General features: G+C 44.3%; 1 long non-coding RNA gene across 2 annotated transcripts; it reads right to left on the reverse strand.

Annotated features, from left to right (window-relative positions):
* Window positions 1–9790: 9790 nt before the first annotated feature.
* On the reverse strand, window positions 9791–14281 carry LOC119360830. 2 transcript variants are annotated; one of them, XR_005172804.1, is made up of 10 exons: window positions 13935–14281; window positions 13668–13760; window positions 13505–13565; window positions 12907–13167; window positions 12669–12803; window positions 12417–12468; window positions 12285–12341; window positions 10606–10664; window positions 10307–10365; window positions 9791–10034 (listed from the first exon to the last, which is right to left on the reverse strand). It is a non-coding gene; the product is annotated as an uncharacterized LOC119360830 (long non-coding RNA). The 2 variants fall into 2 exon arrangements; XR_005172805.1 differs by having other exon boundaries at window positions 11552–12341.
* Between the last annotated feature and the right edge of the window lie 6960 nt (window positions 14282–21241).

The raw sequence follows: 21241 nt of genomic DNA on the forward strand, positions 1-21241 counted from the left end.
ACTTTTTTTTCCTTTTAGAGTTTGAGGATTCTAAAATTTTGCAAACAGGCCATAGGCTGTCAAAATCGGATGCGGGTTTTCGTGCTGAACATTTTGATATATTATACGTTTTTCTTCTGACATCGTATGCAAAAATTATAGCCGTTTTACATTTTCCCAGCACTTTTTGCAAAACATGTCCAAATTTAAGTTTTTAAATTTTCCTAACTAGTAGATGTGGTAACATAACTACATCTCGAAGGATTTTAATTTTTAAAGTTTTTATCATTTTCTTTTGTTTTTTACAAAACTGAAAAGGCGATACCAGGGGGGTTAGGATTTGAAAATTGCACCATTAGTACCGGTTCGTGGCACGAACCGGTACTAAAGGTGCCACGAACCGGTACTACAGGTTACCGGTTCGTACCACGAACTGGTATTAATGGGCATCGCACCCTTTAGTACCGGTTCGTGGCACCAACCGGGACTAAAGGTCCCATTTGAACCGGGAGTAATGCCTATACGATGCCCTCGCCGCTCGAACCGAGACTAATGCTCACATTAATCCCGGTTCGTAACGCAACCGGGATTAATGCTTTTTTCTGGCTGAACGAAAACCCTGTTTTCTACTAGTGTATTTCTCAGATGAGTGCCCAAAACGCCCCAGGAGATGAGAAGCAAGCAACACAATACCATCGGTCGACAGAGATATACAGTCAGACAGCAGATGTACGTGTTGCTGCATTCCTCGATGCCTCCCAAGCTTAGACCCGAAAATGTGTACTTCTACTACATAGTGGTTGCCAAGTTTCACATCCATTACCGAAGAAAGTCTAGATTATCTCTACATATATTGTTGGTATGCATGGTATCTGCATCTGTATCTATCTCTTCTCTGCCCAAGTTCATGTTGAGGTTTCTCTCGGTTACTGAAGCAACTATCTTTTCTTCTAGCTGTTGCTCCTTGATTTACGGGCACATCCTGGAGGCCCCCGCGTCACCCCCCGCTCGGGCGACTCGGGTGGCTCCCCAACCCTAGCCGCTGCCGGGGCCTAGCCCATCTTCCTCCCCTCCTCCCGCCGTTGTCGGAGGACGCCGCCGGCTTGCGCCCAGAGGTTGATGGCGGTGTCGGGGGCTCTTCCTTCCTCCCGCGTCTCAGGGGTGACGGGGCCCCAACATGCGTGGAGGCGCGGCCGATCTAGAAGCGATGACGTTGGCTTCGACGATGGCGTAGGTCGGCCCTACCTCGGGCCACGGGCGGCTGTGAGTTGGGGAGACATGGTTGCCGGTGAAAACCGAAACGACGGCAGGCGATGGCGGCGTTCTATGCCGTTACCTTGATGAAGGCATTGTCGTGTAACTACTGTCGACCCACTCGTGCTGCTCGGGGGGAAACCCTCATGGTGTTCCAGATCGGACGATGGCGGCACTGCGTTATCGTTTCTCTCTTGGGAGCATCGTTTGTGGAGCAGCGCTGGAAGTCAGAGGCAGGAGGTGGAGCGGCTTCGTCTTGTACGGAGCTTCGGTGGAGATGTCAAGTCATGCCTGACCGACAGGTGCTACGCTTTGTCATGCCTGGTCGGCAGGTGCTACGCAAGACAGATTTTCCAAGGACTTTAAGCTGTGTCGGCTGGTGGTACTTGGCAGCATGGCGCTGAGGTGTATCAGTGGCGACCGCGACGTGCTCAGCTGTTTGCGCGCAGGGAGGAGGTGCCGTTGGGCGCCGTGGTGACGTCGACGATAGCTAAACCGAGCAAGATTGATGCATCAGTACAGTTCTGAAGATAAAGCAGTGGCAGTTGGCGGCGGCGGCCTTTGAGAGCACGCCGGACCAGTGTGTGCCCCAGACCCGGCAAGTGGCTAGGTTAGGGTCTCATGTCTTAAATGTTAGGCTTGGCTGCGATCTCTGTTTGGTATTAGACCCAGGCAATCTGCGCCCCGTCATCAACTGAATAGGTGTAGCGGCAGTTTGTTGCTTAGATGGCGGCTTTAGTCTTATTGTTGTATGACTTTGTAAGGTCTTGTGAGAATAATTAATAAAATGGCCGTATGCATCGCCCAGATGCAGAGGCCGGGGATCATCCTCCTTTTTCTAAAAAATGATATTGCTCCTTTTAATAAAGGGAAATGGCAGCGTCTTTAATTGGGTCTATGCAACTACCTTGCAATGGATGCAAAAATAAATGTGCCTCAAGACTGATGTACTGCTTTGGTCATTAGGGTGCTTGTAATGGGTAGTATTATAAGTTAGTATTATGCATATGATACTAGTGTGTAATACTATCTCCCTAATGCATAGTATCATGTACTAGTATCATAGATGATTTTATTTATTGACATTCATGACACATAGTAGCATTGTATTTATTATGATACGGTATCATAATATGATACTCAACTATCTTTTTTTTTCATTTAATGCTATGCCACATCATTAAAATTGCCTACTTGGTATGCATGATACTAGCTATGGTACTCCCATTACGACCAGCCTTATGGTTATACTGATTTTTCATGTGCAGTTCAATTAATTTGCTTTGTTTAGACTTACAAAAAATAGTGTAGTGGATGAATAGATAAGAAGCCCCCGCCTCTCCCCCCAAACAATTAGTGTAGTGTTCTTCCTTAATATGCTTCCACGGTTCATTATTATATCCTGGAATTATTTCTTAAAAAAATATCCTGGAATTACATCCTATGACATCTTATGAATCGGTTTAGTTCACACCTAAGTTCCGGATTTTTTTTATTTTTTTATTTAGAAATGGAGGATGACCTCCGGCCTCTGCATCTGGGAGATGCATACTGCCACTTTATTGATTATTCTTGAGGACCTTACAAAGTATTACAAATAATAAACCCGAATCCACCATCTTGGCAACATATGACGCTACTCCTATCCATATGATGAAGGGATGCTAGCTGGGCCACTACCCAAACCACTCACCTAAACCTAACATCAAAAGCCGGAAACCCCAGCCGAGCCACATACTGGGTCTGGGGCACAATCCGGCCAGACGCACTCGTGTGTCGTCGCAGCCATCTTCCACAGGTCCGTCTTCAGATTATATTGAGGCATCTACCTTGTCTGGCCACTATGCCATCGACGTCACCATGACGCCAGACAGCTACCTCCTCCTGCGCGAGTCCATCTTCGCGCATCGGACGCCGAGCCTCCACAGCGCCATGCCGCCGATCTCCGCCGCCATCAATGTGAGAGATGAAGTACCGCTCCACCACGGCAGGTACGAGGTAAGGAAGGGCGAGGTCCTCATCGGAGACACGACCGAAAGAGGAGCACCGCAGCCACGAAACAGAAACACCTGCCCGAAGCTGCGACGCAGTAGATCAGACGGGCTGCCACCAGGAACCAGACAAGCTCGCCATGCACGCCCAGCATCCCCATGCCCAAGTCGGCGCCTTCAAGAAGGCGACGCTATGGCGCCGCCGCCGCTTAGCCACCGGGGCTAGGGTTTACACCCGGGCGCAGGGGAAGGGGGGAGGCAGGGGAAGTTGAGCCTCGGCGCCACCACCAAGGAGGGAATGGCGTCCGGGACGCCATCGACGCCGTGACCTATGTTCCTGAATAAGGGTCTTGCTTTGCTTTTCCAAAATTAATGCCCGTCTATCCACTATCTGTATTGTTACCACAATGAACAGGACTTTTGAACAGCATTGTCACCAGAAGTGACCCTGGCATTTTAGGTCCCATTTGTCCCAAACAAATTAAATGGCAAATGAAAATGATAACTTCTGCTGTGGGAAGCGTTCTTCGGAATGTGGCCGTATACATCGTTCTGATGCAGAGGCCGGGGAGCCCCCCTTTCAAAAAAAAAAGTATTCTTCGGAATACGCATATTATGTACAAAAGGAAAAGCAATAAATTAATGGTTAATGGTGATATCTCAAAAAATGGGAAACTTTGTATGATGATAGCAAGTATGAATACGACCGCCCATCTCAAAAATAAAAGAGAAGATGACCACAGCCAAAAGTACACTGTTAATACGAACATTGGCAGGACAGCCAATGGTGAGTTTCAGATTAAAATTTAAGACCAGCAGAGGCACGTAGGCCAAGAGGATTACACATGTGTTCTACAGTTGACCAGATAATATACACCTGGTTGCACCAAATCCTGATCCGTGTGTGTTCATTAATTACTTCATTCACACAGATGCAACGCTAGCGCTCAGCCGGACTCCTGCCATTTTGACACAAGCAAGTCGGAAAAAAAAAAGGCAAGAATCAAATTCCAATCCATTTGTTTTACTAAATGGAATCTGTAGCATATATCTCTATATGGTCATGAGGGAACTGTCAGCTGTGGGTTATACCTCGCATGTCAGTCTTCACTGCATGGAGCAATGCTGGAGGAAATGCCTTCACTGAACAATTAACAGATAGTTCGTTGCTGCGTTTGTTAAGCTAGTTTCCCCTTCATCCCAAAATAAGTGTCTCAACTTTGTAGTAACTCGTTATACTAAGGTCAAGACCTCTGAAACGGAAGGAGTACAATTAAAGAGCATCCAGGACCTGTGGAAGATAATTTCATGATTCCATTCCAACTACACACGCGCCAGATTAGCACATGCAACTCGATCTATTGTGTAACATCTGAGATAATTATTAGCTTACCATTTATTTATTTTTATTTTTTAAAAAGCATATTTACAATCTTTGATCATTGGTAGTACACGTCATGAATCGTGGGTCCATACGCAGTAATGTGATCGAATTGGTTCATGGATGCAGTGAATCATCAAGGCCAGGACGCATCCACACGTACTGCATGCAGCAATAGCTAGCAGATGAAGGGAGGCAGAGAGAGCCGAGAGAGAGGGCGGTTAGCACGGCAGCTGGCAGGACGTTTTTTTTTCTTTCTTTTGATGAGGACGGCCGCTGGCAAGACATTATAGCGTGAGCGCAGGATGGAAGAAAGTGGGCCAAAGATTGACTATAAGATAAAACTTTCGATGATTTCAATTAAAAATTGTGATCCCTCCGTCCCAAATTACTTGTCTTAAAGTTATCTGTATTTAGAGATGTTTTAGTGTTATATACATCTGTATCTATACAAATTTAAGACAAGTAATCTGAGACAGAGGTAATAGTAGATAGCAAATGAGTCACCAAACAAGTGTCCTAAAGCATGACAGAAGAGAGGGAGCAAGCAAGGGACGTTTCACAACACTGAATAACGGAAGATTCAAGGAGTCGGATGGGTCTCTCCTGTGTTTCCGCATTCCTTAATACCTCCCATACTTAGACCTGAAATATGTACCACTACTACACAATGTTTGCGATGTTCGACATCCATTCCCAAAGAAATTCTGAATTATCTTTGCATGTATCGTCTGTATGACTGTATGCATGGTACAAGGATACTCTTCTTTGCCAATTCCTTCACGTTTCGCTTGGTTACTGAAGCAACTCTCTTTGGCTCCAGCCGCTAGCTACTCCTTTTAAGAAAGAGCGAGGGCATCATCTCTAATTGGATCTACTTCAATGCAACAACCATGTATCGATGCAGAAATTAATGTGCCCAAGACCGGTGGACTAATTTACTAGGCAACTGCATTATGTTTGGAGCACTTTTGGACCCATCATTTGGGCCAAAAAATCACCTAGCCGAATGGGATCGAAATTCTAGCCTAGTAGCTAGGCAGGCCTCATCAAGATGGGAAGTCCATCCGGATAGATTGGACTTCTTTTTTATTGCACTTAATGGTCAATGAGACTATGCTGTGATTCACGGTGCATTATTATTACAAAAGTATAATACTCCCTCCCTCCGGAATTACTTGTCATAGAAATGGATGTATCTAAACATATTTTATTTCTAAATACATCCACAAGACCACAACAAGTAAGTCGGGACGGTGGGAGTACAATTAAGTGCTGATTTCTAAAAACTTCGATCTTCATAGTGAATCACAATTACAAAAGTATGTATATGACTATGTGAATGTTCATATTATTTTCTAAAAATTTCGTCAAACTTTATAGAGTTTGACTGTGGAAGTTAATATGTGGACTAAATAAAAACCAGCTGTTGATGGTTTAGTACTAATGTTTTGCTTTCATGTGGACTTCAATTAATACGCTTTGTTTAGATTTACTGAAATTAATGTAATGTTTCCTTTGTATTATTCTTTGACGGTTCAAATAATTTTGGTTTCTTGGAATTGCATGGTACGACATGTTTTGAATTGCTTTAATTGACGCGAACTATGTTCCTAAAATAAAAACAAAAAAATGATCCAGAACCAGGGCTTGCTTTTCTTTTCTGACTTTAATGCCATCTCCACACTATCCCATTTTACCATGTGGAGCAAGACTTTTGAAAAGCACGAACAAATTAAGGCTGTTTGTCACGAACAAATCGAAAATAAAAATAAAAACTGAATGGCAACTACAAGGATCAGCACACAATTGTTGTGCAAGTGTTCCTTGGAATCTTGGTTGCATGAATTTCACAAGGGCAAGCAATAACACAACTAAATGGTGATTTCTCACAAACTGGGATCTTCGTATGATGAAACAACTATGAATATGACCACATCCCGAAGTACACTACTAATACGAACAAGAGCGCGACAGCAAATAACCAGGGTTCCAGGCTAAAAGTTAAAGACCAGCAGAGACAACTGTAGGCCAAGAGGATTACAAATGTATCCTTCATGAGATGTACACAAATTTCAAAGTTAAAAATAGCAACAATGATCTCCGAGATATGGGCTTACATATTATAGTGGAGCGGATGCTATAGACCCGCGATCCGTGCGTGCTAAGTGACATACACAAAGATTTGGCAGTCGCATACCATTTTTACCTCGCCGAGCATTTGGGACTGCAGTGATAAACATTAACCAGCTGACCATAGCGTCCACGTGGGTGGCGAACGAATTTGTATGGCCGCGCTGAAATACAGGTCGTCGGCTCATAGGGCATGCATTGAGGGGGGACGCCATTCAACAAGTGTCCCTAGAGCCCAAAGAGGACGAGAAGCAAGAGCAACATGCATCGCACTAAATTATGTCAATAGAGATATAATCAACGGGAAACATGCTTTAATACTGATGCATTCTTCAATTTCTCTCCACATTCGGAATAGTGGGAGTATAGAAATTTTATTACTCTGCGCATAAGCAAAATTCTTCTCATTCGGAATAGTGGGAGTATCATAAGAAACTCGAATACTATAAATTGTTTCCACAATTAAAGATTAATATTCAAAAAAGGGGTAACCATAATCATGACAAGTTTTATAAATATAATCATCACTATTTTTTATAGCATATGTTTCATCACAATAATCATCATAAGTAGCAACTTTGTTCTCATCATAATAAATTTGCATATCAAAACTTGGTAGACTAAAAATATCATCTTCATTAAATTTAGCATCCCCAAGCTTGGGCCTTTTCATATCATAGGCATAATCACTCTCATAATTAATAATATGGATAACACCAATAGTATAGCAATTATCATATTCTTCCAAGCAAGTGCCAAAAAGATTTTCAAGATCATAAGAAGTAGCATTATCTTTCACAATTATATTTTCATGAGGCACAATAGTAATAGGAGCAGCATTATTTGGGAGAGATATCTTTTTACCTCTCTTCCTTTTTTTTCTTCTTCTTCACCACATCAGGTGTGGGTTCAATCCTCTTTTTGGAGCTCCTTAGTAATGAGATTGGTTGAATAGGAGGCTCCTCCTCGTTACCTGATTCATCATGAGAAATAATAGGAGGATATGGGGAAGTCTCTTCCCTTTCATTAGTATTCTCTTCATCCTCTATTTATTTTATTTTCTTTATGTAATTGGCAATATAAGGGTTTTCAATACAATTCACCGCACAATACATATAAATTTCCTCTAGATCAAAGCCAAGCAGTTTCTAACAGGCAAATTCTGGAAGATCCCCAGTTATATGTTTCATTTCTTCGCAACCCATAAGCAAGCTAAGTTCATTATAATGTGCAAGGGAAATCAAGTCATCACAATTTTTGGACACGATTAGATCATGGAACAATTTGCATCGGATAGCTAAATGACCCTGTTCATTGCGAAGTCCACAAGTACGGCCAAAAAAATTTAAATTTTCAGCACACAATCATATAGCATTTCTTGCAACAATTTAGTTTCTAAGTACTTATGCTTCTTGCAATATCTATCTTCCCTTTTTGGTGTGTACTTACAAACCAATGCACTCCACAAAAATTGACATGTTTATAGGAGATATTTTCATCATAACTAGCGCAATCATCATTAGTATCATGGATATTCAAAGTATTCGTACTAACAACATTGCAATCATGCTCATCATTCAAAGATTTAGTGCCAAACATTTTATAGACTTCTTCCTGTAGCACTTGAGCACAATTTTCCTTTCCATCATACTCACGAAAGATATTAAAAAGATAAAGCGTTTGAGACAAACTCAATTCCATATTTTTGTAGTTTTCTTTTATAAACTAAACTAGTGATAAAACAAGAAACTAAAAGACTCGATTCCAAGATCTAAAGATATACCTTCAAGCGCTAACCTCCCCGGCAACGGCGCCAGAAAAGAGCTTGATGTCTACTACACAACCTTCTTCTTGTAGACGTTGTTGGGCCTTCAAGTGCAAAGGTTTGTAGGACAGTAGCAAATTTCCCTCAAGTGGATGACCTAAGGTTTATCAATCCGTAGGAGGTGTAGGATGAAGATGGTCTCTCTCAAGCAACCCTGCAACCAAATAACAAAGAGTCTCTTGTGTCCCCAACACACCCAATACAATGGTAAATTGTATAGGTGCACTAGTTCGGCGAAGAGATGATGATACAAGTGGTATATGGATAGTAGATAAAGGTATTTGTAATCTGAAATTATAAAAACAGTAAGGTAGCAAGTGATAAAAGTGAGCGTAAACGGTATTGCAATGCTAGGAAACAAGGCCTAGGGTTCATACTTTCGCTAGTGTAAGTTCCCTCAACAATACTAACATAATTGGATCACATAACTATCCCTCAACATGCAACAAAGAGTCACTCCAAAGTCACTAATAGCGAAGAACGAACGAAGAGAGTATGGTAGGGTACCAAACCACCTCAAAGTTATTCTTTCCAATCAATCCATTGGGCTATTCCTATAAGTGTCACAAACAGCCCTAGAATTCGTACTAGAATAACACCTTAAGACACAAATCAACCAAAACCCTAATGTCACCTAGATACACCAATGTCACCTCAAGTATCCGTGGGTATGATTATACGATATGCATCACACAATCTTAGATTCATCTATTCAACCAACACAAAGAACCTCAAAGAGTGCCCCAAAGTTCTACCGGAGAATCACGACGAAAACGTGTGCCAATCCCTATGCATAGGTTCATGGACGGAACCCACAAGTTGATCACCAAAACATACATCAGGTGAATTACGTGGTATCCCATTGTCACTACACCATAACACTGATGTAAGGACAGAAAAACTGCCGGGAGAAGTAACTTAAAATGGCAGGCAAACTGCCGGGAATGGTTTTCTCCCGGCAGATAGAACTGCCACAAGAACGGCTGCCGGGGATTATGATTCCCGGCATATAAAGATCTCCCGGCAGTTTGTATGCCATCATGTTCCAATTTCTCCCGGCAGTTTCTATTCTCCCGGCAGTTAATAGTTTTCCTGGCAAATAATATGCCAGTGGTACCGTATACCCCAATCTATATCATTATTACACTTTAGTATTGCAGTTCTTCATTTATTTTACATTTAGATACACACTACGAGGCATCCATTGAAATAAACCAGAAGGAATCTGCACAAGTACTTCACATTCATATTATAAATTCTCTTCATCAAACATTTACAAGGTTACAATATATGCAATTCACTGATTACGTGTGAAGAATTACATCATAATTTAGTATCTGCAGTTTCAAGGCGTCCAAGTTGTACAGAATGGAACAAGCACAAAGAGTAAAGCTTGTAAGGTCTTCTAGGTGAGCTCAAAGCATATGGTTACGGCAAGGTATCTTAACCCGTCTTCAAGAACATTTCCAACCTGGACAGTAAGAGAAAAATTGAAAAATACATATATAATAAAACATTATCTGCATTACATTGATTTACAACACTCAAAAGAGTCTATTGAGTGCACCATTCCTGTTTTATAAGACATACGTCTACAACATCAAGAGAATTTCTAATCAAATTTCCTTTCAAGGCATCAACTGAATATTCAATTTAATAGGAAAATAAAAAATGTCAGAAGTTTCATGCATTGACACTTAAATTAAGCACATCTAGCTCACCGCAATTACATCATATGATTACCTATGATATAAATTTTAGTTTCCTGTATGTGAAGATTCCATAGAACACCGTCCAGAAAACTGCACATAAGACAAAATAGGAAGTGATTAAAGCAAGTGACATCCACAACTTGTATGAATTTTTGACATCATAGGATCTTGTATTTTGGTATAAACACACAAAGAATGTAGTTCAAGATATGAAATAGTTTCATCCCATGGAAAACAGCAAAATTCAAACATTTTTCTAGCACAAACATGACAGTAGTATAGAAACCAAAATGTTTGGTGTTATGTTGAAGTGGTTTACAACATTCTTACTAGTCTTTTGGGCTCCCAGTCACATGTGCCAATGTTCTTATCCAATGTACTAGCACTTTCTGCAAAAAAATAGAACAAGTTAGATGTCACAAAGATGGTGCTGTTTCCAGTCTTACATGGTCAATCAGTTGGCAAACATATATGCAGAACACCTATTTAATCACAAATTGAGTGGCCCGAGACATGCAACAAAATAGACGCGTAGTTGACAGAACACCTGTTTCTACTAGTATTGATTTTAGACTTCCAGTGTGTATATATAGCAAGATTCCTGTTGAGTACAAAATACTGAACAGTAATGCCAGGTCTAACCACTTTACACATGGAAAGGTACATTTATCCTAAACAATGCAAGCCGGTTATAACTTAATTAGTCTATGAAAGATGATGCAGGACCATAGAGATAATCGAGGATGTGATTCCATTTTGCTTGTCTTAAGGAAAAAGGAGTATTAGATCAAGGAGAAGTATTGGACTATGCGTAGGAATACAAGTGAAGGCAACACCTATGCTATTCATAAATGATTCTACGACTGGCAGACCAAGACACTGCTTCAAGTACTGGCCCAATAACAAAAGACTAAGCTTTAGAATACACAGGACATGCAAAAGCTTAGTTCCTGGACATGCGCACACTGGACATGTAAAAGGTTCCACTAATTGTATGCATAAAAAGGCTAAGCACATTCAGGAGAAGCATAGTTCGTATCTTTACTGCAGTTTCATTTGCATGAAGCATATAGGAAACAAAATTCTAAATAAAGTTTCAATGTTCTGAAATAGCAACAAGCATGTATCTGAAAGCAAAATACTAAATCCAAGACTTATCTACCAAGATAAACTGCCCCCCATACCTCACCCACGCTAATATGCAGTGGCATCTATCTATTATATATTAAAAAGGAAAATAGGGATCAAGAATAGAGGATTTACTAGAAATTCTCACATTAATCAGACACATCGGACCGTTAGTTTGGTGGACCCTCCATTAATGAGTAAATTACGACCATTAGAAAGGCGGACCCACACCAATTTTGATGTATGACGTCCTGGACTTGAACTCTTGATTAGTTCAGTAGATAAAAAGAGATCATTTTTAATTCTGCTTGCGTGACAACAAAACAGCGGCGTCCCGTGGTTATCCAGGAAATAAAAGAGCAGCGTCCTGTAGAAAAAAGCAGTGGCAACTACGTTTATTCACAAAGGAAAAAAACATCGGCAAGGGCATGGTCAACACGCCATATCGTGGGTGTTGTAGGCGGTGAACTTCGATCAAAAAGGAAAAGAAAAGAAGGAAGCAACGGCTCGCTCAATGCAGCATGCCATGGCCCATGGGCGTAGTAGGCGGGCACTCATCATGGCTCATAGTTGCATACTCCTGTTGAGGTCCGACCCCACTGAAGAACGCATGATAATCACACGATGTGCCGATGTGCAGCATGAACACACTCCAGACCCTCGATGCCCAAGATAAAGAAACACTAGCAGAAGAAATCAGAATCCCAGGTAGAATAAGCATAATATCTCCTTTAAATATCAATTATCGAGGTCAACTATCACAGAATGGATGTCAGTTCCATTATTACTTCTATGAAGCAAATCAGGCAGTCCTTTCTATATGAGAACAATCTCATTCTGATATCCACGAATTCAGAAAAGCACCCAAAGATATGACTTACCATATTTTTCTCCCAATAGAAACAATTCATCTCAAGCAATACCCCAACCTGCAATAGCTACAACAAAGACAATGTTTTTTTGGAAGCAAATCCCAGTGATAAGAAAGTTAAATACGTGAGGTAAGCACATACCATCATCTTCCACTTTAATATAACATCCTCTGACATTTACTGAAACATCGATCTGAAATAGGTATAGGTATATACAAAATGTCAATACATGAGGTAAGCATATATCCTTTTTCGAATGCGAAAGTGATAACCAGTATAGAAAATACAAGCGGAAATGTGGATTGTTTGGCATTTATTTTCCTGTAAAAAGCAATACCTATTCAGATCAGTATAGCATATAGAGATTATTTTTCCTACATGTGAAAGGAATACCTTTTAAGCATTTGTGTCGCTGCTATTATATGCCAACTCCTCAACGACCCTTAGGAGGTCAGACAATATAATGCTTGAGCGCAAGGAGCTGTGGACTCTTTTGGGCAAGCATTTAATGCTATGCATCGACGTGTTCTGGTAAAAAAAATAGCTTAGATCAGCCAATGGTTAAGAATAAAGTGTATCGAAGCAGGCAGCGTCAAAAAATTATTCCAGGAACTTCAGAAAATTAACTAACTTGTTGGTATGCTACTTCATCAAGTGAGGACCGATCACGATGTGAGATTACAGTGGCGGCTCGATTATTAAGGCATGGTTCATAGGAAATGTGCGTGTAGCCAACCAACCAACACGGTAAGAAACAGATTGTTTTTCTTTCCTTTTCTGGATCATAAGATACATATTATCCAGGCTGCAACTCAGAAAATCAACCCCTCCTCACAAGCAAACCATAGCCGTGCTGGCCCTTGCAGAGCTTCTATTATCTGGTGCAGATGCCCTGCATGGTCCAACAAGCCCAATTTAGTGCAGTGTGTGATAGCCTGATGGCAGTCCCAGCCACTTACGGCATTCCTTTCTACAATTATTTTCTGCCCAGTGCAATGTTTCATGCAGGTTGAGAATTCAGATAGGGAACCACTGAACTGCTATGAAACAATTCGATAGATGATAAATCAGGGAAGGAAAAGTAGTTAATTTTGTAGAGCAATTTTCAATATCAAATCAGCACTCATGTCTATAATTTAGTTCTTGTAGATGCTAGCACAAGAAACTTTGTAGAGTTGTATACAGTCAGCCATTAGTGAGTAAACTTTCTCAAGCTGTGAAACACTTACCTTCAGTTGTGCAATGTCTGAACCTGAATAAACAAAGGCCCGTCCATGTCGCTAAAATTGGCTGGATAGAAGAACATTACATTTTACAAATCATAGGCACATATACATGCATATTAACTTATTAAGATAAGAAAATGAAATACAAGAGTACGTGTACAATAACCTGGCTGATAGCCTTTGCAAATCATGAGCATTATGAATTCCAAACAAACCTACAACTGCTAGAACCAATCCCCAATCCTTTCACTGGTAGCACCTGCATCAATTTAGTAGCAAAATAAAAAATAAGTAGCAATAAGAAAGACTTGGAGCCAAGTAGTGACTCGGTAGAATGTAGGGAAAATGTGCAGCAAGGAGAAGATAAAGCGAAGCATCTTGTGAGTTTTCGTCGAGCAGAAAAGGAGAGCTTCTTTGTATAGAAAAAGCACACCTGCATCGCGTTTCCTCCATGACAGATCTGAGCACGGAAGACGTGGTGGGGGGTAGGCGATGTCGACCTCGACGCACCGGCCCCGTCGACCAGCCCTTGTGGCGGTGCCGAAGGGAGCGAAACCAGAGGCGTGGGAGGGAGGCGAGGTTGACATCTACGCAGCGGCGTCATCGATATGGGTGGGGGTCGCACAGGTCAGCGGAGGGGGTCGATGTGGAGGGCGCGTTCGAGGGCAGAGGGTCGGTGGTGGAGGGCGCGGTCGAGGGCAGAGGGAGTGTCGGCGGCGGCGGCGGCGGTGGAGGAGGAGGGCTCTCGAGGATTCGATTTGGGGAAGAACTGGTTGGGGACGGCGGCTAGGTCTTTTGAGCGAAAAAAATTAATAATTTTTTTTAAGTTTTCAGTCTTTTTTTTTTGAGCATCTGTAACCTTTATTAAATCTGGATGTTCATAGGGATACAGATGATGTCGGGCGTATTTAGAAGCCACAGGTGGCGCCCGGGAGACAAAGAAGCCGCAGCTTTTGCAAGAGCGTGCGCTTCGAAATTATGCTTCCTATTCTCATGAATAAAATGGATAGTAGGAAAAAAACTAGCCCTATGGTTTATCTCACTCAAAACTGAGGCAAACTGGCAGGGGACATCTGAGCCTATCATGGAAATAACAACAGCACAATCCGAGGCCACGCATATGGAGTTGAGGTTGAGATCCATCGCCAAAGCAAGGGCTTCATTGCATGATTGTGCTTCCAGCGAGGGCGGATCCGTGAGACCCTCAAAAACTCTGGCTGAGGCTCCAAGAAAAGCTCCCGCCCTGTCACGACAGACCACCGCTGCTGCACCCCTTCTACCTGATCTGGACACGCCTCCATCAATGTTTAGCTTCGCTTCTACATCGGTTGGAGGAAGCCAACCAGGTGATGTCGCTCTGGTCCTCGAGTTTCCCGCTGTTACATGCAGGTCCTTTGGCTTTGCATGCAAGTCCCTCATGCGTGTCTTGTGCACAGCCATGCAATCAAGATCGGACAGAAATTTGTTGATGAAAACCGAAGTGCTCAAGGGGCTTTGGTACTGCTCATCATGGATAGCACGGCGCCGCGCCCACCATATGGCCCACATTGTGATCAAAATCTGAACAACTTCTTGCTCTTTTAGAGTATCCAGTAGCCAGAACATCCACAAACGAGCATCCTCTATTTGGTTTGAGATCATTACTTCTATCAGTTCCTCATCAGCCAGAGCCCAGACACAACGTGACATATGGCAATCAAACAGAGAGTGTCTCCACGTATCCACTGTCGCTTGGCAAAGTGGGCAAGCCGCCGAGTCCGTCATCTTCCTCTCCTTCCTCACCTCGCCTGTGGGGATCGATGTCTTGGCTAGCCGCCAAGCAAAAATTTTGATTTTGGGTGGGATGCTCAAATTCCAAAGTTTGCCCCAAGACTTCTTATCTGCATCCGTATCTGAATGCCCCGGAACATGCTCCAGCCATTCCGTTCTCTGTTGCTTTGTAGTCGCCAATAAACGGTAGGCAGACCTTACTGAAAAAGTGCCTCTTCTGTCATAATGCCAGGCCCAAAAGTCAGATTGTACTCGTGTACTCAAAGGTATATTCAGGATCGCTTCCTTGTCCATTGCATAAAAGTGCTCATCGAGGACCTCAATATTCCAATCCGCAGTAGTATGGTCAAGCAGCTCTGACACAAGTTGCGGTGGGTTTGGGGTCTTTGGGCACACTGGCCGTAGCTTGTGATCTCGCGGTATCCAGTTGTCCTGCCAAATGCTCGTCTCACTTCCGGTGCCGATCCTTTTGATGATTCCCAATTTCAGGGTGTCACACCCCTCATGAATGGAGCGCCACACTTGAGACGGATTACTTCCCAGCCCAGCTTCCAGAACGGTGCAGTTAGGATAATATACAGCCTTTAATATGCGCGCACTTAGCGAATCAGGCTCTTGCAGTAGGCGCCAGGCTTGACGGGCAAGCAAGGCTAAGTTAAAAAGCTCGATGTCGCGAAAGCCCATGCCTCCCATAAACTTCGGTTGCGTCATGACTTCCCACGAGACCCATGCAGTTTTCCTTTCTCCCTTCTTAGATCCCCACCAAAACTTCCGAAGCATGCCGTTAATATGAAGGCATAGGCCCCTCGGTAGTTTGAAGCACGCCATTGAATATGTGGGAATCGCTTGCGCCACAGATTTTATGAGAACTTCTTTGCCCCCCACCGAAAGGGCCTTTTCCATCCACCCTTGGACATGCTTCCAAATCCTGTCCTTTAGGTACTTAAAGGATCCCTCTCTAGCTCTACCAACATCCGAGGGGAGCCCTAAGTATTTCTCTGATAATTGTTCATTATTGACATCCAGGACTCGCATAACATCTTTCCTCAAGTCCCCAGAGCACCCCTTACTGAAAAAGATTGATGACTTATCTTTGTTAATCCATTGTCCCGACGCATCACAATATCTCTGGAGTAAAACATTGACCCGTGTTGCCATCTCGGGTGTAGCGTCAAAAAAGAGCAAGCTGTCATCAGCAAAGAGAAGGTGATTAACAATTGGAGCATCGGGAGCTACCTGGATGCCATGGATACTCTCCCCTGGTACCGAAGATTTCAACAAAGATGAGAGGCCTTCTGCCGCCAACAGAAACAGATAGGGCGAATTGGGGTCCCCCTGTCGTAAGCCTCGGGTTGGCTTGAATTCCTCTAACTTGCCTCCATTAAACATAACTGAAAAAGAAACATAAGTAACACACATCATGATAGTTTCGGTGAACCGAGGGCTGAAACCTAGTTTCAACATTACTGCCTTCAAATATGGCCACTCGATTCTGTCATAGGCCTTCATCATATCGAGTTTTAGAGCACAGAATCTGTTTCCCTTCAACTTCCTTGTTTTCATATAGTGTAGACACTCATAAGCAGAGATGAAATTGTCGGTGATTAGACGGCCAGGTACAAATGCAGATTGTTCCTCTGAAATGATTTCGGGGAGAATGAGTTTGATCCGGTTAGCCAATACCTTTGAAGCAATCTTGAAGATCACATTGCATAGGCTTATCGGTCGGAACTGTGCTAAATTTTTTGGACTAGCAATCTTGGGAATAAGAACGATGAAAGTTTTGTTTATCTCCTCCGGTGAATCATCACCACTCAGAACACGCAGCACCATATCGGTTACCTCCTCACCACATAAATCCCAGTGACGTTGGAAAAAGTGAGCGGGAAAACCATCGGGCCCGGGGGCCTTTGTCGGGAACATTTGGAAGAGTGCAGACTTCACCTCTTCCTTGGTATAAGGGGCGTTCAACATAGTGTTCATTTGGCCATTTACTTTAACCTGTATGTGAGAGAGAACCTCTTCCAATCCAATGGTATTTTGCGAAGCATATAAGTTCTCGTAAAAGCTAGTTGCCATTGCTGCCATCTCCTCCTGATCGGACGTCATTGATCCATCGGCTCTCTGAAGCTCCATAATGTGATTTTTGGCTTTCCTTGCACTAGCTTTTTTGTGAAAAAATTTCGTATTGCTGTCCCCTTCAGCGAGCCATTGTATGCGGGCCCTTTGACGCCACATGATCTCTTCCCGACAACACAGCTCGACCATGCGAGCTTCAACTTCCTCCTCTTCCGTACTTGGTCTGACGCGCATGGGTGCCGCTCGCAATTCCTCAAGTTTCTTGCGTAGTTGTCTGAGTTCATGTCGAACTGAACCAAAAGTGTGGCGCCCCCACTGTTGTAGATCTGTCGCTAAATTGGCTAGCTTCTCTGAAAAATCAAAAACTGACTGAGCCACGGCTTTGGATTTCCATGCATTCTCCAAAACAGACCCGAACCGATCATCTCGTTCCCACATGCATTCATACCGGAAGGGCCGCTGGGCTGCCCGGACACTCTCACTGACTAGATCAGTCGCCAACAGGATTGGGGAGTGGTCGGACTTGGCCGCCGTAAGATGCTCTACACTGGCAAGAGGGAAAAGGGTGGACCAAGAAGCAGACGCAAGTGCCCTGTCGAGACGAACTCTACAGTAATGACCACCAGAGACTTTCTTCTCCCATGTCCAGTCCAGGCCCTTATAGCCCAAGTCCGCAAGGGCACATAAATCAGTTGCCTCGCGGAAAGCCTCCATCTGCGCACTATCTCTCTCATGTACTCCCATCTGCTCTTCTTTCCTGAGAATTTCATTGAAGTCCCCTATACACAGCCACGGCAGAGTGCTTTCGCCTCGCAAACGCGTCATCATATCCCACGTCTTATAGCGTAGGCTTCTATTTGCTTCCCCATAAAAACACGAGAGCCGCCATTGTTCCTTCAATGGTTCCTTAACCCATGCATCCACATGATACCGAGAAAAGTTTTTTATTGAAACATCCAGAGAATTTTTCCAAAAGATACATATGCCGCCACTGCGGCCTGAACTACCAACTCCAAAACTGAAATCAAAACCTAACGAAAAACGAAGACCTTCAACACGATTCTTCGGCAGTTGAGTTTCAACTAAGCAAAGAATCATCGGCGAACTCCTCTCCACGAGATCGCGGAGTTCTCTGACCGTCGCAGGGTCGCCAATCCCGCGACAGTTCCAGCATAATATTTTCATTGGGCCTGGCGGCGCCCCGGCTCGGAGCCCGCCAATAACACCATCTTATTATCCTTCTTCGGTGAGGAACCTTTCTTAGCTTTCTTTGACTCTCTTGGGGACACATACACCGGTGGAGGCGGTGGTGTATCAGATGTACTAGCATGTACAGCACTTGCAGCTCCCTTCTGTGTCAGCCCTAGCGCTTGGTTTTGATCAGTGATGTTTGCGTTTGTCCCCGTAGTGCTTGAAACTTCAGGCATGTTGCTACTAGCGTTAAGAACAACATTCAAGTTACGCCGTGCCGCTGGCTCCTCAGACGAGCTAAGGCCAGTTGTGGGTTTCAGAGGGCTAGTAACATCAGCTTCTGTATCATCTCCATCTTCAAAGCCGGCATCCTGGGATGACCTTTTGTGCGGCCCCTCCTGGTTGCTTGATGGGGCTCTCTCCCGCCCAGTTCCGGCTCTGCCACGGCCCCGGGCCCAGCTCCCTCGAGTGGAACGACCATACTGCTGTTGATCAGGGGCCACCTCCTTGCGTTGGGCGAGCATCCAACTTCCAAACTGCCTCTGTTTTGGTTCCCACACCCCGTCTCCGCATTCTTCATGGTTGTGACCCATGAAACCGCATACCTGACAAAAGTAAGGGATCTTCTCATATTTGACTGGGAGGAAACGACGCCCCTCACCCGTGACATTCAATGGCGTAACTCTGGTCAGGGGCTTGTTAACCAGCACTCTTGCGCGAACTCTGACATAATCTCCCTCATAGTAGAGCTTCGGAGCAAGTACCACCTCCTTAACTCTGCCAATTCGGCGAGCAAGTTGATCCACAATTTCTGTTTTACGATACAGATCAGGTATATTATGGATTTGTGCCCAAACATAGAGACCATCAAAGACCACTGATTCCGGGTCTGACTTGCCATCATAATCCTCGATCAAAAGACCCATCCCCTTGAACAGCCATGGGCCGCCATGAACGACCTTCTTCCAGTCTCCCAAACAGAACATCTGGAACACAAACAGATTGTCGCCTGCCTCTCTGAACTTCGGCACCTGCGCTAGTCCCCAGATCGATTTCAGTGTCTCGAACATAGCAGTGGAACTAAAACGGCGCATCGTGTTCAGCTTCCCGATGGCCATCCACCATGCCTCCGCCTCAAATTTCCTCAACTCCTCCTCGCCTACGACCACGTCATCCAACTCCTCGTCCTTCAGATCGAGGTGCTGAAGCATCTCCTCCAAGTTCTTCCCTGTCCAGCCGGCCGTCGATGAAGATCCTCCCGGAGTCGCCATCTAGGGTTAGACCAGGTAGCAACCCCGCGTGGAGAAAGAGGCTCCAATCCTATCCTCCCAGCAGCAGCCCAGGGAGGGGTGCGCTAGCAGGGGGAGGACCGGCAGCCGGGTAAAAAACTCACAACGGCGATGAGATCGCCGTCGGAGGACGAGAAACCCTAAACGAGAGGGTACTACACGTTTAAGTTTTCAGTCTATCGCGCGTTCCCGCGCCACCACACGTTTGGGCCCAATTGTTTTTGGTCTCGCGCCATGGATAGCCCGGCAGATAGTGGGCCAGGGTTTAATTGTGCCGGCAGATATGATGCCCTGAAACATGGACAACATTTCCGGCAGTGCACATGCCCTTGATACTCAACTTCTCCCGGCAGTTTTTCCACCCTTAAGTATTTCTGCTGGCAGTAACTAGATTCCCGGCAGATATTTTGTCCTTGTTCTACTATTTCTCCCGGCAGTTAATTGCCCCCAATTAAGTGTTGTGGTGTAGTGTGTCACCATAGATACGCACGGCAAGACATACATCGGGTGTTCTCAAATCTTTAAAGACTCAATCCGATAAGATAACTTCAAAGGCGAAACTCAATTCATTACAAGAGAGAAGAGGGGGAGGAGAAACATAAGATCCAACTATAATAGCAAAGCTCGCGATACATCAAGATCGTATCACCTCAAGAACACGAGAGAGAGAGATCAAACACATAGCTACTGGTACATACCCTCAACCCCGAGGGAGAACTACTCCCTCCTCGTCATGACAAGCACCGGGATGATGAAGATGGCCACCGGAGAGGGGTTCCCCCTCCGGCAGGGTGCCGGAACGGGTCTAGATTGGCTTTCGGTGGCTACGGAGACTTCTGGCGGTGGAACTCCAGATCTATTGTGCTCTGTGGAAGTTTTAGGGTATATGGAGATATATAGGCGGAAGAAGTACGTCAAGGGGGCCACGAGGGGCCCACGATGGTGGAGGGCGTGCCTTAGGGGGGTGGGCGCGCCCCCTACCTCGTGGCCTCCTTGAAGCTTCCCTTACGTGCACTTCAAGTTTTCTGGGCTTCTTTCCTTCCAAAAATGAGTTCCGTGAAGTTTCAGGTCAATTGGACTCCGTTTGATTTTCCTTTTCTTCGAAACCCTAAGTCAAGGTAAAAACAGAAACTGGCACTAGGCTCTGGGTTAATAGGTTAGTCCCAAAAATGATATAGAAGTGTATAATAAAGCCCATAAACATCCAAAACAGTAGATAATATAGAATGGAGCAATCAAAAATTATAGATACGTTGGAGACGTATCAGAGAGGGGCGGTGCCGGTGCGGCCTAGCGCGGCGGAGCCGAGGCGGGAGGCGGGGCGAGTGGCGGCGTGCTCGGGCGGGGGCGGCCGCAGTGCAGCAACATCGCACGGGGGCGGCGGCGGCAGGCATGGACGCGCGCAGTGAGC

This window comes from Triticum dicoccoides, chromosome 1A (genome assembly GCF_002162155.2).
Source record: "Triticum dicoccoides isolate Atlit2015 ecotype Zavitan chromosome 1A, WEW_v2.0, whole genome shotgun sequence".
NCBI classification, from domain to species: Eukaryota; Viridiplantae; Streptophyta; class Magnoliopsida; order Poales; family Poaceae; genus Triticum; species Triticum dicoccoides.